A 21,018-nucleotide genomic window follows, 5' to 3' on the forward strand; every position below is an offset into this window, starting at 1 on the left:
TCCAGCTTTTATTTATTTGCTAGAGGCCCGGTGCATGAATTCATGCACCAGTGGGATTCCTCAGCCTGGCCTGTAGGATCAGGCCGAAACTAGCTCTTTGATATACCCCGAGGAGTCCCGGATTGCAAGAGGGTGCAGGCCAGGCCAAGGGACCTCATCAGTGCACTATCTGGGCCAGGGAGGGACTTGGGAGGTTGGCCAGCTGGGAGAGACCATGGGAGGGCTCCAGGGCATGTCCAGCCTGTCTAACTCAGTTCCAATTGGCCGGACCCCAGCAGCAAGCTAACCTTTCAGTAGGAGTGTCTGCTGTACACTGATAGTCAGTGTACATCATAGAGAGCAGTTGAGCAGCCTTCACATATCATTAGCATATTATGCTTTGATTGGTTGAACAACCAGATGACCAGACACTTAGCATATTAGGCTTTTATTATATAGGATTTTAACTTTGGCGGGAAAGTCATCATTTGAATGTCTCCAGAAAGTCATGTGCACTACCTCAAGACTAGGTCATTGAAGATATAATATTTACTGCCTTTACATCTGGTAATGTGGTTATTTTAAGGAAGAGATTTGATAAATAAAAAGGATAAGGTTTGATTCAAGAATGTATTTTCAACCAAAACTGGTTTGGCTCAGTGGATAGAGCGTCGGCCTGGGGACTGAAAGGTCCCGGGTTCGATTCCGGTCAAGGACACATACCTTGGTTGCAGGCACATCTCCAGTGGGAGGTGTGCAAGAGGCAGCCGATCGATAATTCTCTCTCATCGAAGTTTCTAGCTCTCTATCCCTCTCTCCTCTCTGTAAAAAATCAATAAAATATATTTTTTTCTAAAAGAATGTATTTTCACATTATAATGTATGCATAAACATAATTAATGAATGGAATAAGGCAATGGTTTGTTGGATCTTTAAATACCAACTATTTCTCACAGAAGTTCCAGAAGATAGCTTGAGCAATACGTAGTGTGGAACTAATAAGATCAATCTTAGAGAAATCCATTTATGGATACACTCTTTTCCTTTCTGAACAGTTGGCTTTTGCACTTTTCTAAGAATCTGTTGCTGCCCTCTGGTGGCCTAGGGATTCCCACAACAGAGCCCCTCTCCTTCCCCTAATAAAAACTCACCTGCCAATGTCCCTTGCTTTCTTCTACATACAGTTATAAGAAAAGATATTTAAAGGTTTAAATTTTTATGAGGCACTCTTTTTCAAACCAAAACAACCCACCAAACGTTTAACAGAAAGTAATCATTTTAAGTAACAAAACCATATTTACTGATTATATTCGCATTTTCTTTCGATTGATTTTGTGTGTCACCATATATACATTTATACATATACACACTATAGTATATAAATATATAATGTTATATATGTATATAAAAACTCAAAATGGATTAAAAACTTAAATCGGAGACTCAAAATCATAAAACTCCTAGAAGAAAATGTAGATAGTAAAATCTTGAATATCTCTCTTGGCAATATTTTTCCTGATATATCTCCTCACATAAGGGAAACAAAAGAAGAAGAAAACATAGGACTACCTCAAACTAAAGTTTTTGCACAGCAAAGACAACCATTAACAAAACAAAGACAACTTACCAAATGGAAGAAGATATGCACCAATGATACACCCAATAATGTTAATATTCAAAATTTATAAAGAACTCATGCAACTTAATATTAAAAAAAAAAAAAAGCCAATAAAAAAGAATAGGCAGAGGACCTGAATAGACATTTCTCCAAAAAGGACATACAGATTGCCAATAGGCATATAAAAAAAATGCTCAATGTCACTAATCATCAGAGAGATGCAAATTTAAACCATAATGAGATATCACTTCACACTTGTCAGGATGGCTATCATCAATAAATCAACAAACGGGGGCGGGGGGGCAATGGTAAAATATGTACACAGATAATAATTTAATTTTAAAAATTCATTTAAAAAATAATAATAAATAAATAAATCAACAAACAGTAAATGTTGGTGAGGATGTGGAAAAAAGGACACTCTCATGCACTATTAGTGAGAATGCAGACTGGTGCACCCACTACGGAAAACAGTATGGAGGTTCTGCAAAAAAAATTAAAACTGAGACTAGTTTATGATCCAACTATTCTACTTTTAGGTATGTATCCAAAGAAACCCAAACATGAATTTGAAAGAATATATACACCCTATGTTCATTGCAGCATTACTTACAATAGCAAGCTATGGAACCAACCCAAGTGACCATCAATAAATGGGTTTAAAAAAAAAATGAAATATTACTCAGCCATAAAAAAGAATGAAATCTTACCACTTGCAACAGGTGTTATGTTAAGTGAAATAAGTCAGCCAGAGAAAGACAAATTAATAACATATGATTTCACTTATGCAAGGAATCTAAAGAACAAATAAATCAACAGGTAAATTAGAAACAGATAAATACATACAGAGAACAAACTGATTGCCAGTCCAAAGGGGTTAGGAAACTAGATTTTAAAAAAAGTTGGAGGGATTAAGAAATACAAATTGATAGTCACAAAATAGTCACAAGATATGAAGTACAGCATAGGGAATAGAGTCAATAGATACTATAAATATTGGGGGAATATTTGTAAAGAATCTGATTTTCTAACCACTATGCCATATTCCTGAAACTAGCACAAAATAATAATGAATGGCATATGTAATTGAAAAATAAAATTAAATTAAAAAGAATCTCCTAGTGAGCTTTTAAAATATGCTAATGTCCAACCGGGCCTAAAGCAGCCGGGTCAGGTGCGGCCAGGCTCGGAGCAGCAGCAGCCAAGCCCAGAGCAGCCAGGTCGGGAGCGGCAGTGGCCAGACCTGGAGCAGCTGGTTGTGGAACGGACCAGAGCAACAGAGGCCAGGCCCGGAGCAGCCAGGCCCGGAACAGCTCGCTCCTCGCCTGCCTCCGCCCCAAGGCTGCCTCTCAGACATGGCTGGAAACTTTTGGGGGAACTTGAGGGTCTGCTGAATCAAGTGATGAAGGCTTAGGTCTGGATGTGTTGAGTTAGTATAGTGCTGGGTGTTGATCTGTGAGTGCCTTGTGTGGGGCCTGGATGAGGTTGGTTGATCTATTTGGAAATGCCTTTTGTGTGAAGTGTATCCTTGGGCATGTGGAGGTATTATTGATTTGAGAAAATGCTAAGTAACTGATTTACTATCTGAAAAATTTAAAGTTCTGAAAGTTTAAGGTCTCTTGCCAAAAAGAGGTTTTAAAGCTATCACCTTAATTTTAATGGAGAAAGGGAATGACAAGCCTTTCCCACCCAGAACAGGTAATCCAATTCCAACCAGCAGCTATGTTTAAACAATGTGTCCATTTACACTTGAATGGCTACACCTTTTGATAGTCTAAGGGCAAGTTTACATGTAAACAAGTTTGCTCTCAATTCCCAGGGCAGAAAAAAAACAACAACAAGGTTTAAAATTATTAGATTTTAAAATTTATTCTTAGAAGTGTAAAGGTTTATTAATTAAAAAAAAAAAAAAGGAGATTGAAAAACCTGATGAACAATAATAGCGGTTCATTGTAGTAGAGTCGGCCATATGGGAGGGGAGTGGACTGACTGTTCTCAAGGAAAGGGAGGGAGGAAGAGACTGAACATAAACTGTGCACCTATGGATGAGGACAATGGGGGATGGGGAGGGGGCGGAGAGTGGGGTGGGAACCTGGTGGAGGGGGGAAGAAATGAGGAACCTTTGTAATAATATGAACAATAAAGATTGATTTAAATAAATAAATAAATAAATAAATAAATAAATAAATAAATAAAATATGCTAATGTCCAGGCCCCATACCAAACCAATTTAATTCAATCTCTGGGATTGAGTTTACCCTTCTATTATTTTTTAACACCCAGATTATTCTAATAACCTGGCAATAATAGAAAATATTGAGGACCACTAAAATAAATCAACCAAATAGCATAAGAAAAATCAGCACTCGGTCATAAATCTGATCTAAATTTTAGTCCCAGCTCTGTTTTAAATAGATTTGTGGCATTTGGTAAATTGCCTAACCTCTTGGACTTCAGTTTTCTCAAAGTTAAAGTGAGGTCATTGAATTAAATCATTCTTAAAGTTAAAGTGAGAAATTTGATTAGATCATATAACATTTTCTTTCTAAAGGTACATCAGAGACTCATCTTACCATGCCTTTATAAGATTCTCTATCCCCTTTATTGTTTGGGGCCTGATCTGCCACTCTTAGCTCCCCTCGCTTCACTCCAGCCTTAGTTAACCTACTTTAGCTCTTTGATCGCCTGTAAACTCCCTTTGCTTCCCAGTCTTCATTTACTATGTCTTTTCATTAGAAAACACTCCAGGACATCTCCCTCCTCCCTTAAGTCAATGTTACTTAAGCATAATAACTTTTTTAATGTCCTTTTTTCATTGATTTGAGAGAGAGAGAAATCAGCTTGTTATTCCATTTATTTGTGCATTCATTGGTTGATTCTTAAAACCATAATTCCTTTTTTTTTTTTTTTTTTTTTTAAGAGAGGAAGGGAGAGAGATAGAGAGCTAGAAACATCAGTGAGAGAAAGAGACATCGGCCAGCTGCCAATGTACATGCCCTTGACCAGAATTGAACCCGGGACCCCTCAGTTCGCAGGCCTATGCTCTATCCACTGAGCCAAACCGGTTTTGGCCCATAATTACTTTTGACATAAGATTGTTCTCCTTGGGGTCATCAGGGTACTTCAAAAAGATGAACATTGATGGACCCCTACATAACATAGTAATGCAACCATATAAAAAGAATACTCAGATTTGTGTTCTACCACCAGATCCTATTTAATTAGAAACATGACCAAATTCAACCCATTAATTTCATTCAATAAGTTGCCCTGTTATCTAACTCATAAGTCATTTCCAAAATGAAAGGCAATAAGAGATAACACTTTCAAATATTTTTAAAATATAAACCTAAAATATCAATAACACATACTAGAGAAGATGGGAGATAATGCAGATTTTTCTCAGCAATGCTTTGCAAGGAATTCTGGAGGCCATGAAATTTTCTAGGTAGATGAACCTGTTATTAAGAAGAGTCTCTTGAGGGATGACTGAGAGGTCAATTTTGTGACAAATTATGGTAAAAAGTTTGTTGCATATTATTTCCCATTCTCAATAATTACTGCTACTACAGTGTCATTTTTGAAAAGGTCAGGAAATGGAAATAGATGCAACAGATGAGAACGAAGGATCTACTTTCCCGTAAACTCTACAAATGAGTACAAGGTCCCAGTGAGAAAAGACCTTTAAACTCTCTTCACATTCTACATCAGGATAATAACTGTGGGAAGAAGTGGGAGGACAGATTATATTTTGAAGACACTATGGGCGTTGTAGAGCAAAGAGAAAAATCTTGTTATGCTTTCCACAATTGCCAATTTTTAAAAATATTTTATTGACTTTTTACAGAGAGGAAGGGAGAGGGATAGAGAGCTAGAAAGGTCGATGAGAGAGAAACATCAACCAGCTGCCTCCTGCACACTCCCCACCGGGGACGTGCCTGCAACCAATGTGCATGTCCCTGACCGGAATCGAACCCGGGACCTTTCAGTCCACAGGCAGACGCTCTATCCACTGAGCCCAACCAGTTTCGGCCAAATGCCAATTTTACTAGGAAAGCATGTTATATAATCACTAGAGACCCGGTGCACAAAATTCATGAACTTTGGAGAAATCCCTCAGCCTGGCCTATGCCCTCTCACAGTCCAGGAGCCCTGGGGGGATGTCTGACTGACGGCTTCGTGGGCCTAAGCTGTCAGTCGGACATCCTTAGCATTGCCATGGAGGCAGGAGAGGTTCCCACCACTACCACTGTGCTCACCAGCCATGAGCCCAGCTTCTGGTTGAGTAGTGCTACCCCTATAGGGCACACTGACCACTAGGGGGGAAGCTTCTGCATTGAGTGTCTGCGCCCTGGTGGTCAGTGCACATCATAGTGATCAGTCATTCCATCATTCAATCATTTGCATTTTAGCCTTTTATTATATAGGATACGCTATAGATGAGGTCCCCTAGAACCATAGAAACGCAAAAAATCACTGTTAACTCATTCTCAAATTGCCCCCACTTAAAATCAAATTGCCCCCTCCACCCCCGTGGGGCATGTGCTGCACCTTGGGAACCACTGGGCTTGACGTTTTTCCTCTCTGAGCTTCATTTCTGAATACATACGTATATACCATGGGAATTTTAATCTCTTCTCCGCCTACCTCACTGGGTTGTCATGAGGAGGTTCTGAGCTAATAAGCCTAGAAATATTTCATAAGTGATGTCTAAACGGGAAGGGGTTGTTATTTTTAAGCCCCCGGGTACCCTCGAAGGAACCAGGTGCTGATTGGGGGAGGAGGGCATGATTGTTTCCTGGGACTGTAGCTGTAGAAGCTTTGCAAAGGGTTCTGCAGGCCTCGGAGGGGCGGGCTCTGGCCAGCAGCCCTGTAGTGGTGGTGGTCCCTGGAGGTGCTGGGGGTGGTGGCAGTAGGAGGGGGACTAGGGGGGTGTCGAGGCTGAAGGGGGAGTAACCGTCAATCCTTCCTGTTTGGTGCCATTCTTTAAATTGTAGGTGGCTATTTCACAGCTGTACCCGCTCAGGGCAGGGCTCCAATCTCCTGGAGCAGGGTGGGGACCAGGGCAGGGCCAGGCAGGCTAGGAGGTGGGAGTTTAGCTCCCCCAGCGAGGTTCATTGCGCTTCTGCTGCAGAGAAGGTGCCACTGCGGTTGGGGGAGAGATGGGGGAGTATGGGTCTGACCCTAGGGGTCCTCTCAGGCCCGCCTCCACCCAGATCTGGAGTTGTAGGGAGGAGAGGTGAGCCTGGCCCCCGCAGAGGGGCCCGGCAGTAGCGGGCTGTGGGCCCCCGGGGCACTGATGGGTCATCGTCAGTGAGCTATTGTTGTGGGTGCTCCTGGAGGGGGTGGCTGGGGAAGAAATTGGGAGTCAGAGGTGAGGGCTGCAGCTACCCAGAGGCTGGGTCTTCTCCCCATCCCTCCCGGGGGGAAGGGGGCTAGGGAGGATTGGAAGAGCTCCCCATGGCCGCTTCCTCTTTCTTCCTTCTTTGCGGTCCAGGCTCCTGTCAGGTGCTCTCCTCAGACCCCTGGGAACTTGGCTCCAGCCACCCTGCCCCTCTGTGACTCCCTGCAGCTCCCGCCCCACTCGGCTCTCCCCAGCCGCCCGCCTGTCAGGAGGCTGCCGGGCACCCTGCTGCAGGCAGTGCATTCCTGGGGCAGGGGGAGGGGATGTGGGGAGCAGCTCAGTAAACTTTAGTAAACCCCAGGTTGGCATCAGGATTCAGCTGTGGCCCTGGGGGAGTCTGCCTGGGCAGGAAGACATCGAGCTAGACCCGCAGCCCCGCCCACCCGGTGAATGGTCTTGATGTGATTATGTCCCAGATAATTTGCACATTTCTCTAATATATATATATATATATACACAGAATCATTGTGAGAACATTTAAGAAGTAGAAGTGTATTCTAATGTATCCCCTTCCATCCTTTACTATGTCTCCCTTTATGGAGCCTTGATAGGCACAGAATGACATTGAGTTCCACCTGGCTGCCCATGATAGCGTATTATTATGCCCTACTGAGCACCACTCATGCTTCTCGAGCTTACTCAGTCCTTTTCCTATTTTACCCAGCAAGATACAAAGCATAAAAAATGGGGGGGAAACACAGTGTTTGTTCCAGCTAGAATATTATGATCTGTTTGTGCCTGTGAAGCAGAGAAATGAAGGGCAGGTATGGGAACGTCCCTGTATATATGTCAAGGGACAAGTGGGAGGTTTGGCTTTAGTGGGAGCAGTCTATAATCACGGGAGGAAAAAAAAGAACATATGGGTAAAAATGAAAGTATGAAATGAAAATTTGGTGGAGAGGTAACTTAGCTATATTATGATGGGTTCTTATTTTCTTGGGATATGCATAAATTCACCACAGGGAATTAGAGAGGAAGTAGTTGATATTGGTGTCTAATGGAGAGAGAAGGGGTGAAAGCACCTCAGAGTCGGAAAGCAGATTGATTAGGGAACTCTAGTAAGATGGCTGGATAGTTAAAGAGGCAATGAAGGTTAGTAGAGGCAAGACCTTACTTAAGACTTGTTTGCAAAGGTATGTCTCCAGAACTTCTACTGTATTCCAGGCTGATGGGGTACAGTGGGGAGCAGGCAGGTCATTGGTTTTGCCAGTTAAGTGAGACAGAAGGAAAAGGGGTAACAAGGGAGTCGAGGCCCTTGAACAAGGTGTCTGACCTGAACAAGGAGAACAGTGAGAGGCAGGAAACACTGGACAGGAAAAAAGTGTTGGAGTCAATGAATTTGAGGATAATACATTCAGGTGAACCGATTGCCATAAAGGAGAAAAAAAAAAAAAGAAAGCAGTATAGAAAAAGGGTACGCTGCTCATAATTGAGGTTTCAGTGGTGCTACTGTTACTGATGTTGATAATGTTGATAGTATTATTTTACAAACTTTTTAGACCACAACCCTCACAAACAAAAGAAATGTTACATAGATATTTAGTACATTATACATATTTTTACAAAACAATGCTTATCCTTAAATATACTCTGATATTTTAAATTTTATTCCATTCTCATTTTAAACTTCTAGTTACAACATTAATTTCAAGGATTACTAATACATCACAGTCTGAAGTTTGAAAAACATTGGTCCGGCATAGTTCCAACAGGGGTAGCTGAGAAAACAAATTATATAATTAAGAAAATCATGAAACTCAGAATCCAGTGTGTTGAATTAATCATTTTTGTTGGTATTGAAGTTGACAAGAATAATGATAGAAGTAGTGGTAGAAATAAAAACATTTAACCAGATATGAAAACTTTATATTTATTAATCTTTCCAATGAAAATAAAATTATAATAAATGAATGGATAATTTCATTTTTTATAAATAAAAGTATAAGATTTAAAATAAAATAAATCAGATTTTTTTCTATTTTTGGTTCTATAACCCATAGGTAAGATTTAATGTACATTTTAATGTTTTGGGGGTTTTTTTTTCAAATATATGACAATTTTAAATTGTGTTTGTTGACAAATCATGCTTTTTTTTTTTTTTTTTTTTCCTTAGAAACCAAAAAAGTCAGGGAGAGGGAGAGATAGAAACATCAATGAGAAACACCAACATCTATTGGTTGCCTCCTGCACACTCCCTGCTTGGGATCAAACCCAAAACCCAGGCATGTGCCCTGACTGGGAATCAAATTGGTACATGGATCAATGCTCAACCATTGAGCCACACCAGCTGAATGACAAATCATGCCTTTTCTGACTTGGAGGTGTCACATATAAATGGGGAACTGTTGACTATTTTTAGTTTTGTATTTATGTAGTTGACATATAACATTATATTAGTTTCAGGTATACCACACAATTATTTGATATTTGAATATATTGTGAATAAGATAGGAGGTTATATATCATGTGTAAAACAGACTTGGTTTTACTTTCATGTGATTTGTAACCTACTTGACAGTAATGGCATAAAATAAATAATCAAAAAATAAAGAAAGAAGTGCAACTTATAATAAGAGCAGTCATGTGCTATCTGAGAGAGAATGTGGATAGAGAAGTGGTATTTGAGAAGTCCTCTTTCGAGAAATGAAGTGTTAGCTGAATCCCAAAAGATGAGTAAGAGATGGCCACATGGCAAATTACTTGTCATTCTATTCCATACTTTATCTTTGAAATGAGAGAGCTAAAATAATAGAATCTCACGATGGGGTGGTCCCTTAAAGCCCATCTAATTCAACAGCTCTTCTGATTCTTCAATCTTTTCTAAGATGTCTCTGCTCAAATGTCAATATCATGGCAAACTTGCTCCTTTTCAAGAGCAGTTAGTGAAAGTTTTTCTGACTATTATTTTAGATGTTTTCTCACACTTTAATTCATTTAATTCATTACCCTGTGAGAAGTAATGTTCCCTAATTTGTATTGATAGAAGAGAAAATAAATGGAGTTGGCTTTGATACACAATTGTGCTAGTAACCACCTCCTTCTTTCTCGGAACTGTTACTAATGGAAGGGTTGTTGTGGCCTGTTGTGGCTCAGTGGTTGAGCATAGACCAAGGAACCAAGAGTCTGCTGGTTCAATTCCCCATCAGGGCACATGCTCGGGTTGCGAGCTCAATCCCTGATGGGGATGTGCAGGAGGCAGCTGTCAGCCAATTGATGTTTCTCTCTCATTGATGTTTCTGCATCTCTCTCACTCTTCCACCCTTTCTAAAATCAATATATATATATATTAGTGGCAGGATTTTTCTCTGATGCACCAACATATGCAAAGCAGCTGTCTGGTCTAAGGGGATGTTACAGGGTCATGGGACAATATTTTTGAGTAACCATTTGACTCTAATCCAGCATAAACTCACATTCATGACCTCATTTGCATCATGCTCCAGCTAAATCTAGCCAAGTGCTAGATGTCACATTCCTTATTTACCCTCATTCTCTCTAATCAATCATCCCCTAGTGAGTGTTACTAGGCACTAAATCTGGGAATAAAGAGTAATGTTAGCAGAATGTAAATAAACTTGAATGGAAAGGGCAATTAGAAAAGAACTAAATTCCTTGGCTTAAATTGGGATTCTGCTCAATCTGGATGCACTAGTCTTGGGAATACTAAAAGAGTAATTATATCCCTCCATCTGCCCTTGGCTTGTCATAAAAATAATATAAACATATCACTTGGAGTGCAAGTCAGTGATTGGTGGTGGCAAGAGGGAAGTCCACAGCGAAGTCAGAAGTTGTGAGATAAGTCCATGTGCTCAAAGAACATCCCAGAGAGGACACAGGGAAGGAAAAATAAGACTTAGCATAGTATTTTTCATAGGTTAGAGGACATTGCCCTCTGAAAGAGAAAAAGGGAAAAACTAGCAAACTACAATATGTAGATGCACATCATTATTGTTATCATTATTATTAAAATTACAAAATTCAAACACAGGAGCGGGGGTTGTCCCTCAGCCCAGCCTGTACCCTCTCCTATCTGGGACATCTCTCTCACAATCCAGGACTGCTGGCTCCCAACCACTTGCCTGCCTGCCTGCCTGATTGCCCCTAACTGCTTCTGCCTGCCAACCTGATCATCCCCTAACCACTCTCCTGCCAGCTTGATTGACGCCTAACTGCTCACCTGCTGGTTCAATTACCCCTAACTGTCCTCCCCTGCCAACCTGGTCTCCCCTAACTATCCTCCCGTGCAGGCCTTGTCCCTCCCAACAACCCTCCCCTGCAGGCCTGGTCCCCTCTAACTGCCCTCCCCTGCCAGTCTGGTGACCCCTAACTATTCTCTCCTGCTGGCCTGGTCACCCCTAACTACCCTACCCTGCTGGCCCGATCATCTACAACTGCCCTCCTCTGCCAGCCATCTTGTGTTGGCCATCTTTGGCCACATGGGGGCAGCCAACTTATGTGTTGAAGTGATGGTCATTTTGCATATTACCTCTTTATTATATAGAATAAAATAAAGAGGTAATATGGGTATGATACATATACATACATACCTAGAGGCCCATTGTAGGAAGACTCTTACAAGAATAGGGTTTCTCCATGGCCCTGCTTGGCTTCCCTCCTATCTCCGCCTCCCCACTTGCTTCTCCAAAGCTTTGTTCCCTTCTGCAGTGCTTGGCTTCCTTCTACACCGTCTTCAGTCTTCACTCTGTGCCTGCGCATGCAAATTAATCACCATCTTTTGGGGGGGGGGGCGTTTAATTTATATACTCGCTCTGATTGGCTAGTGGGCGTAGCAGACGGATGTTCAATTTGCATGTTTCTCTTTTATTAGTGTAGATATATCAATATCATTGGATAATCAGCCCTCATTTTTCTCCTCTTTTACCTCCTCCTTGTCATCATGCCCTTTTCCTTGCCTTTCTGGTACCTTATGATTTATGAAGCTCAGTCTATTGGTTTCATTATAACTTCTAGACAGTTTGTGTTCAGGTTAAGAGCTTAGTTCAGTTTTTTGTTTTGTTTTTTCTTATTTGCTTATATAATTGTTTTTAGAATTGTAGGAAATTTTAAAATATTTTATCTTTACTTTAAATTGTTCATTCAAATTTGTATTCAGGAATTGTCATAATACAGGGAAAACTTAAAATCTTGCCCATGTTTCAAATAACAAATCTTAAATGTTTTCTTTCCTCCAAGTTAACTCCTCAGAGACACATCCTAGCATCTCAAAACATCTCCAAGTCTGGTCTTACTAGTAGATGGCATGAAGAAGAGCCCTCTGGGGAATCTGTTAACTTCACACTTAAAATCTATTCTCCTGAAAACTCTGGAAGTTCAGATACGTTCCAAATAAAATTTCTCCCTGAAGATGTCATACGTCCAATATCAAGTTCTCACAGTTTCTAAAGCAGAATAATTTTATCCAAATTTCCTTTCCACTGAATCTCTTTTATCTGCTTCTGTAACATACTGACTAATTAATCAAATCCTTTCTTCTGTCAAACGAGTTTGGCTAGAAAGTTATTAATTCTAAGGAAACCTTCTCAAGACATATTGTTCAGGATAAACTAGGCTATGCTACGGCAACAAATAACCCTACAATCTCATTTTTACAACACACTAAAGGTTTACTTATGCCTCACATCAGTGTGGGCTGATTAACTCTCCTTCAAAAGTAACCCAGGAACTCTCACTAGGTACACACTCCATTAGGAACACGCGAACCTGTGGTTGCCATGAAGAGAAGGCTGGTGTAAACAGTCTTTCTTAAAGGTCACACCTGAGGAGAGACTTAAGTCGTTTCTGCCCATATTCCATAGCTTCAAACTAACTGCATTGGAAACTGAAAAATATAGCGCTCAACTGTGTCCAGAAAGAGAAAATTATAGGGTACTGTCACTGCTACACATTATAATCCTTAATCCCTAGGAATAAAAAGGGAATTTCAGAACCACAAATTCTATGGAATATATAATTATTTTTTTCCTAACACTAAAACAATTTGGAGATTGATTTCCCAACGATTTTCCTAAAATCTAGCAAGATAAAAAAAAAAAATGTATTGGTACATATACTAATATACTTGCATATATAATACCTTTATTCATCTATCCATTCAGGCAGTAGTATTTTTTATGTAAGAAAAAACATATGCTTTGTGATCTGATTTTTTTCCATGTAATAATGCATCTTACATATTTTCCCATATCAATATAAGTATTAGCACATAATATAGAACATAGAATGTCATTTTTATAGTTGTAATTACAGTACTTCTCTATTGGAAGATAGGTTGTTTTCAGAGAACTCACTTAAACAAGTATTTCTTTGAGTACATATGCAATTAACTCTTTCAGATAGATTCCCAGAAGTAGTCAATTGTTGGGTTCAAAAACTAAAAATTAATGTTAGTGATCAGCTGGTGTTGCACAGTGGTTGAGCATCAACCTATTAACCAGGAGGTTACTGGTTAGATTCCCAGTCAGGGCACGTGCCAAAGTTGTGGGCTCAATCTACAATAGGGTGTGTGCATGAGGCAGCCAAGCAATGTTTCTCTCTCATCAATGTTTCTTTCTCTTTATCCCTCTCGCACCCTCTCTTTCTAAAATTCAATTTTAAAAATATTTTTAAAATTAATATTATTGCCTACTTGTGATAAACACAGCCAAGGTGACTGGTATATATTTTCTAATTGATTTTTGTTTTGCCTTAACTGCTTAACTTTAGTTATCTTTTTGTATATGTGTTTTATTATACAAACATGTTATCTAGCTTAACTTCTAGGGTGTTGCTCATAGCATTTGTCAAGTCTAGAAACAGGAATAAAAGCAAAAGCTGGAGGGAAGATAAATATAAGAGAGGAGAAAAAGCAGATTTTAAAAAAATAAAAGGAAGGGAGGAAGTGAAGGAAAAAGAGGAAGAAAAGGAGAGGAAAAAAATATAGATAGAGAAGCAGACATTAATAGGGGAAGCAGGGAGGACACCTTGGAAAATAGATAGAATGATGTTTCAAATTATTTTTCCAAAGCCTGATTAACATTAATACCAAAACCCACACGAAATAGTACAAAAATAGAAAACTACAGACTAAACTCATTTTGGGAATTACCTAAAAAATTCTAAATAAAACATTGGCAAATAAAATTCAGCAAAAATATTAAAGAACAATTTTCGATGATCTGGTCTTTGCCTACCTCTCTCAGTGCCATCTCTCACTACTCACTCTCTTGACAGTATGCATTAGCTGCATGCTGGGAACACTTCCTTACTTCCTCTGCATGCCTCCTACTGGGGATGTGCCCCTGACTGGAATTGAACCAGGCTAACTCCTCATCATTCTTCAGTCCTCAGCTTAAGCATCTCATCTTCTTGGAGGTTATCTTTGATCCCAGAATGGATTAGGTATTCCTACCATCTATCAAAACATCCATTACCCTTTACTAGTATTACGTTGACTTCTGTAACTGTCTATCTCTTCTGATAAATTTTTGGGCCTGAAGACAGAGGCCAAATGACTCTTGTTCAACCCTACAGACCAGATTCAAGTACAGAGCCAGCTAAGACTAACAGCCCTACACCCATGGAACCAGAATCTGAATTGAGGGACGTTGTATTGTAGCTTCTTTCAATCTAGAGGCTCAAGTGTCACATACACAATTAGACCTCCTTAACGGCTAAAACAATTTCTCAAGTCAAGCCCTAGTAAAGCAAACAGGTGGAGTCTCCTGTCATTTTCCACCCTGTGACTGCTCATCAGGATTTCTCACACCACAAGAGAAAAAGTGTGGCCCCAATTCTCCACTAGTGGCCTTCGTGGCTCAGTAAGGGAACCTCAGAGTGGTGCACACGAGACCTGGAGGGGAGACTGGAGTCCCTAGGTCCTCACAGAGTAGGGGGGGGAAAGAAGAATTTCCCACCACCAAGTGAGATTTGTGCCACAATAAATTTAACATCTAGATTTCCTAAATACTGCAGTATCCCCAATACTTAGAGCAGTGCTTTGCACTTTGAGTAAATATGCACTAAGTTGATGAATAAATGCATGAATAATGAAAATCTTCCAATATAATTCACCATGTTCATAGATCCAAGGAGAAAATTTATGTGATCTTCTCTATAAATGTCAAAAAGGCATTGATAAAACTCAGCACGTATTCCTGATTCTAAGCAATAAATAAGTAAATAAATCTTGATAAAATGAAATACTTTCTTAACATTATTTTAGGTAGATAGGTTTGAGAATCAATTAAGAATTAATTAAGAATCCATTAGAAGCAATGACAAAATTCATTAAGGTGAATCCTACCACATTATTGTAAAAATTAATGGGTGCTGTGGTTGTTTTTATTTTATTGGGGTGACAATGGAAAAATATATTTCTTATTTATTTCAGAAAGGAAGGGAGAGGGAAAGATAGAAACATCAATGATGAGAGAGAATCATCAATTGGCTGCTTTCTGCATGCCTCTTATTGGGGATGTGCCCCTTACTGGAATTGAACCTGGAACCCTTCAATCTGCAGGCCAACACTCTATCCACTGAGCCAAACTGGCTAGAGTATAAAATTAATGGTTTTAAATATATAATATACAGATAATTTGCAAGATTTTGATTATTGAAATTTTTAAATTTTGCTAAGGGACATTTTTAAATTTTTATAAATATACATATATCTTGTTTTTTAATAGAAAAGCTTTTAAGATTATTATAATTTTTAAGCCAACTTAAGAAAATTATATATGTAATATTTATATACACATATTTACTGGTCATGATGATAGTAAAGGGATTTCAGGTGTACTACAAGGTTTTTTAAATGTATGTGCCAAGATAGCAAGACTAATCAGAAAATTTCTGAAAAAGAATAATGATTAAGGTCTAGCCTTAATAAATATTAAAATATACTCTCCAATTCCCACTGCAGCATAGCAAACCACTTCAGTACTTAGCTGTGTAAGATAACCCATAATTATGTTCATGAAGTTTTGGGGTCAGAAATACAGGTTTGTTGTTTCTAATGTTAATGTAAGAAACATTCAAACCTATAGAGAATTCTTGAAGTTTATTTGAGCGAAACTGTCGATATTTGCCTTGCTGGGAGGCAGAATCTCAACATATTGAGATAATGCTCTGGAGAATATCTGTTTTCCACCTAGTTTTATAAATTCCCATCAAAAGAGGAGATGTAAATAGGTTACATGAAATCCATTGGTGATAGATTAGGGAAGTGGGGAGGTTAGAGAAAGCAAAGGGGGTGTGGGAGAATCTCTGGGATTGGATAAAAAGTAAAATGATAGATATATGCTTCTTTTACACAAGGGGTAATGGATCATTAACAGTCAACAATTAACTTGATAACAATTTGTGCTTTTCCCCGGGGGCATTGGTTGTGCCCTTCGGGTTCTGGAAAAGGGAAGTTACAAGTTGCCTGGCATTCCAAAGATGTGTTATCATAGATGCAAAAAGACATTAGGCTCAGTTAAGATAGAAGTTGACCTTTGTCAGGGAAGATACTGGCCCAGGATGTGACTACCCACTATAAACTGCTTTTTAATTTAAAAGGTTTTAATTACTAGGCACTAAATCTGGGAATAAAGAGTAACATTAGCCGAATGTAAATAAACTTGAATGGAGAGGGCAATTGGAGAAGAACTAAATTTCTATTATTTTTCCAAACAAGGTTATGAATGAAAAGAAAAATAGGCCTTAAAAATTTAATATCAAATCACTCTAATCAGACTAAGTAACTACCTTCTATTTTATAAACTCCTTTAGCTTCTGTGAATAAGAATGTCCCAGAAAGAGACTTATGTGTCAGTTCCCAGAGAGAAAGCTAACAGAGTTCAGGGAAGACCATGGTCAAAGGCATGCTCTAAAGTCTCACTGAAGGACAGCGTCCAGAAGTTAGGTCCAGTCTTCCTCTGAGTTGTAGTTTCACTCAGACACTGTTTTCAGGGGCACAGAGGGGAGATAAAGGGCAACACGATGCCTTTATTTCATTCTGGGTGACAATGTAACCGCATACACAGGTCTTTTTCTGTAACATTTACTAATGTTGCTGTAATGGGGTTTTAGAAAGGAAGTACTATTTGTTTCATTATGTATTAATAAAGGTTAATGCATGTCTCAACTTTTTCCTAGTAAAATATGCTTAAAGGTGAACTCAAGCAGGCCATGAAATTAAATCATCTAATGCCTTCAAGGGAGATAACCATCAATTTTCTGGCACCTCATATTTGTCCTTGAAATTATATGAAATGCTGAAGTATGTAATGGTAAGGCATTACATCACTCAGTCTGCTTCCTCCTTCTGCCCAAATCTATTTCTCAGAGTTTCTGGCAGGACTGAAAGGTTGTACCCAAGATGATTACTAATGTGTTAGATTATTAAAAATTAAGCCCCCAGAGTTTTGGTTTCTTTACATTCGTTTTTCAGGAGGATTGTTTAGAACACCTGACTTAAAGGCTAATTCTTGACCACCTTCACCTTGAGTTTCCCCATTCGCAAGGCTGCAAGACTATCTCATATTCTGGACATTTTAATAGTGACGTAACTTACTGACGCTAAAGAAATAACCATCTTTACAAGGGACAGCCTATTTCACCCTGGAATAAATTAGGCTCGATGTTGATCAGATAGGAGACAACCAATATGACTCAGAATGCATGACAAAGTTTTTATCATCGTAATTGGCCTGGGCTGTGTGAACAGATTGTAGGACAGATGGGTAAAAACCGTAACAAAAATAACAACAAATCGCACAGCTGCCCTAAACATGAATATATGAAATTTAGCCTTTTTGTTATGCCCTAGGAAAAGCAGAAGATCCCAGGATACTTATACAAAGATGTTTAGTATTCTCCTCTTATAGTCACAGCAAGAACTGGTGATCTGACAATGCAGTAGAAATCATCAAAATAGCTTCTACTCATCTTCTGACATTAATTGTGTGACCTTGCGGAAAACCACTCAAGCTCTCTGGTATAAGTTTATTTGGTTGTAAACTTGGTGGTTTTTACTATATCTTCTATATCCCCTTCCAGGTATAAAACTCCAGATTCTATGTCATTTATTATGAAGCATGTAACATGGGAGCTTTGCTTTGTTCATTGCTGAATTTGAACCCTTAAAATTGTGCCCAGTACATAGTAAATACTGAATAATGATTTCTTGCATGAATATAGTCATAGTAAATGTTTGTTGAATAAAATACATATACTAGTATAAAGCATATGTAGCTTTTCTGTTTCTTAGGACTGTATTATATTTATATACAAGAAATATGTTGAGAAGAATTTTTTTAAAAACTCCCAAAGTACCATGAGCTAAAGTGCATGATATAAAAAAAAAGAAGTTAAAAAATGAGCAATATTCTCTAACTTTTTTACTTCATAAAACACCTAATCATTAATATATGAGCAACCACATTCAGTGCAACAGATCAAGATCAATAAAAACTGGTGAGTGGGAAAAAGAAAAAAGCACAAAAAGACTTTATTAAAAAAAAAAATCTTAGAATCTTTAAGTACACTGCTCTGCCCTAGGCTTTGCAGAAGACACAGAAAATAAGTCTCCAAGAGAGATTTGCTCGTGAACATTTAAAAATCTTGACAATATATCTCACAATCTTATTAAAGATCACATAGACCACATAAAGACCTTCATATTTTTCATTCGTTAAACCAATATTTCCTGAGATCCTACTTATATGCCATGAATGTTCTGAGCAAAGGAGAATAAATTAGTGAATAGAATATATTAAAATTCTTGCCCTCATAGAGTTTTATTCTATTAGGTGAAGGAGATGTTAGGGAGGAGGCAGACAATAAATAAAAGTCAATATACACTGAGTGGCCAGATTATTATGATCTCTGAACACAATAATCTGGCCACTCAGTATATATTAGAGGGCTGGTGCCTGAATTCGTGCATGGATGGGGTCCAGCCAGCCTGGCCAGGGGGAGGAGACATGGGCGGTTAGCCAGCCTGCCTGTTGGTCGAACTCCTAGTCAAGGGGACAATTTGCATATTAGCCTTTTATTATATAGGATATACACTGAGTGGCCAGATTATTATGAGTTCAGAGATCATAATAATCTGGCCACTCAATGTATAGCCTATTAGATAGTGATAGTAGGGATAGCAAAGTGTAGGGGGATAAGGAGTGGGACAGGCTGTTTCTTTAAATAGAATGGTCAGCAAAGCCTTGTTGAAAAGTTGACTTTTCAACCAAGACAGAAAGGAGAAGTGGGGGGTCTTTATATACTGGGTGGGAAGAGCATTTCAAGCACATAGAAGAGCAAGTGGAAATGCCCTGAGAGAGGAGCATGTGAAGTTTCTATGAGAAACAACAAGGAAACCAGTGTGGCTAGAGGAGAATGACTTGGGGGAGGGTTCGATGAGATGAAGTCAGAGGGGTAACAAAGGCCAGACTGTGCAGCTTTAGGAGTTTGGCTTTTACTCTGAGTGAGATGGGCAGTCATAAAGGTTTTAAACCAAAGAGAGGCATGATTTAACTTCCTTGTAAAGGGACCACTTTGGCTGTTCATTTAGAATTGGTGGCCTTTCCCAAGTGAGAACACAAGAAGCCAGCAGTTGCCCTAACTGGTTTGGCTCAGTGGATGGAGCGTCAGCCTGTGGACTGAAAGGTCCCAGGTTCGATTCCGGTCAAGGGCATGTGCCTTGGTTGCGGGCACATCCCCAGTAGGAGGTGTGCAGGAGGCAGCTGATTGATGTTTCTCTCTCATAGATGTTTTTAACTCTCTATCCCTATCCCTTCCTCTCTGTAAAAAAATCAATAAAAAAAAATTTTTTTTTTTTAAGAAGAAAAAGCCAGCAGTATGCCATCAGAAGAGGGCCCTCCCCCATCAAACTGGTACCACTCAGGTCACAATGACAGGGGAAGAACTTACTGAATGCCATCCAGCAGGAATTCCTGACAAATTCCCATTTGTCAGCATTTGCGAATACCATCGCTGCTGTAGATGACACGCTGAAAACCATGATGTCTGTCTCTAGAAACAAAATCCACTTTTGCTTGTTCAGGTGGGTTAAAAATAACATTTTAAAATAACAAAATCCACCTGAACAAGCAAAAGTGGATTTTGTTTCTGCTTACACATTAAATTCAATGTTTTGGGTTTATTTGGCAACTCTGGAGTTAATGCTAAGATGCATCCAGTAGAGCAGGAACTGGAAAGAATCAGAATATATATGAGCAGAGTCGCGTCAAGGAAATAACAGACAAGAAGAAGGCAGTTGAGCTGAACAGAGGGGCAGCTTCAGGATTTGTAAAAAAAAGCCCTCTGGGAACCAAAACCTAACAATGCATTGAAAGTTGCCAGTAAAGTAAAAAATAAAAAATAACCTTGGCTTTGATGTACCCATGTTCAAAAAGTACATCATTTTTATTGTTTTACACAAAATAGATAATTATGTGGCAAGGCACAGTTTAAATGTATTCTTCATTGAATTCATATATAAAATTTACATTTAAGTTTGTAATGCTAAATACACTTTCTCCCAGAAAAATTAAGTTATTTTTATTGACTTTTCTATAGAGCACTGTGAGGTTTTTAACATTGTGGTATATTTTATACTTATAGTTTGCCATCTCTCTTGACAGGACTCTTATTTTCTTATATAGGTCAACCTTTCGAGTATCATTTTATAAGCAACTATGAAATTTAAGTTAAATGTTCTTGGTAAGCATTTGTCTATTTTAAATAAATAATGAGTTTGTGAAGCATGCTTTCTGAAGGCTGAAGTTATAGATGCATCTGTTTTCACTATATACAAGAAAAAGTGAAATGATTTCAATGTCCTTTTTCTGTGTTCTTACTTTATTATCATGCTTTAATGATTTGGAGAATTGCTTCATTTGACATTTGAATGGTGAATTTAAGGTTTTACTTTAATTTTTGGCACTTTGTCTCTATGTCCCATTTTAAGTGAAGCATATTCTCTTTAATTGTGGATGGGAAATGAGGTTGTATATTGATGGCTGAATTTTGGCAAAAT

The sequence above is a fragment of the Pipistrellus hanaki genome (genome assembly GCF_964339955.1).
Source record: "Pipistrellus hanaki genome assembly, chromosome: 2".
NCBI classification, from domain to species: domain Eukaryota; kingdom Metazoa; phylum Chordata; class Mammalia; order Chiroptera; family Vespertilionidae; genus Pipistrellus; species Pipistrellus hanaki.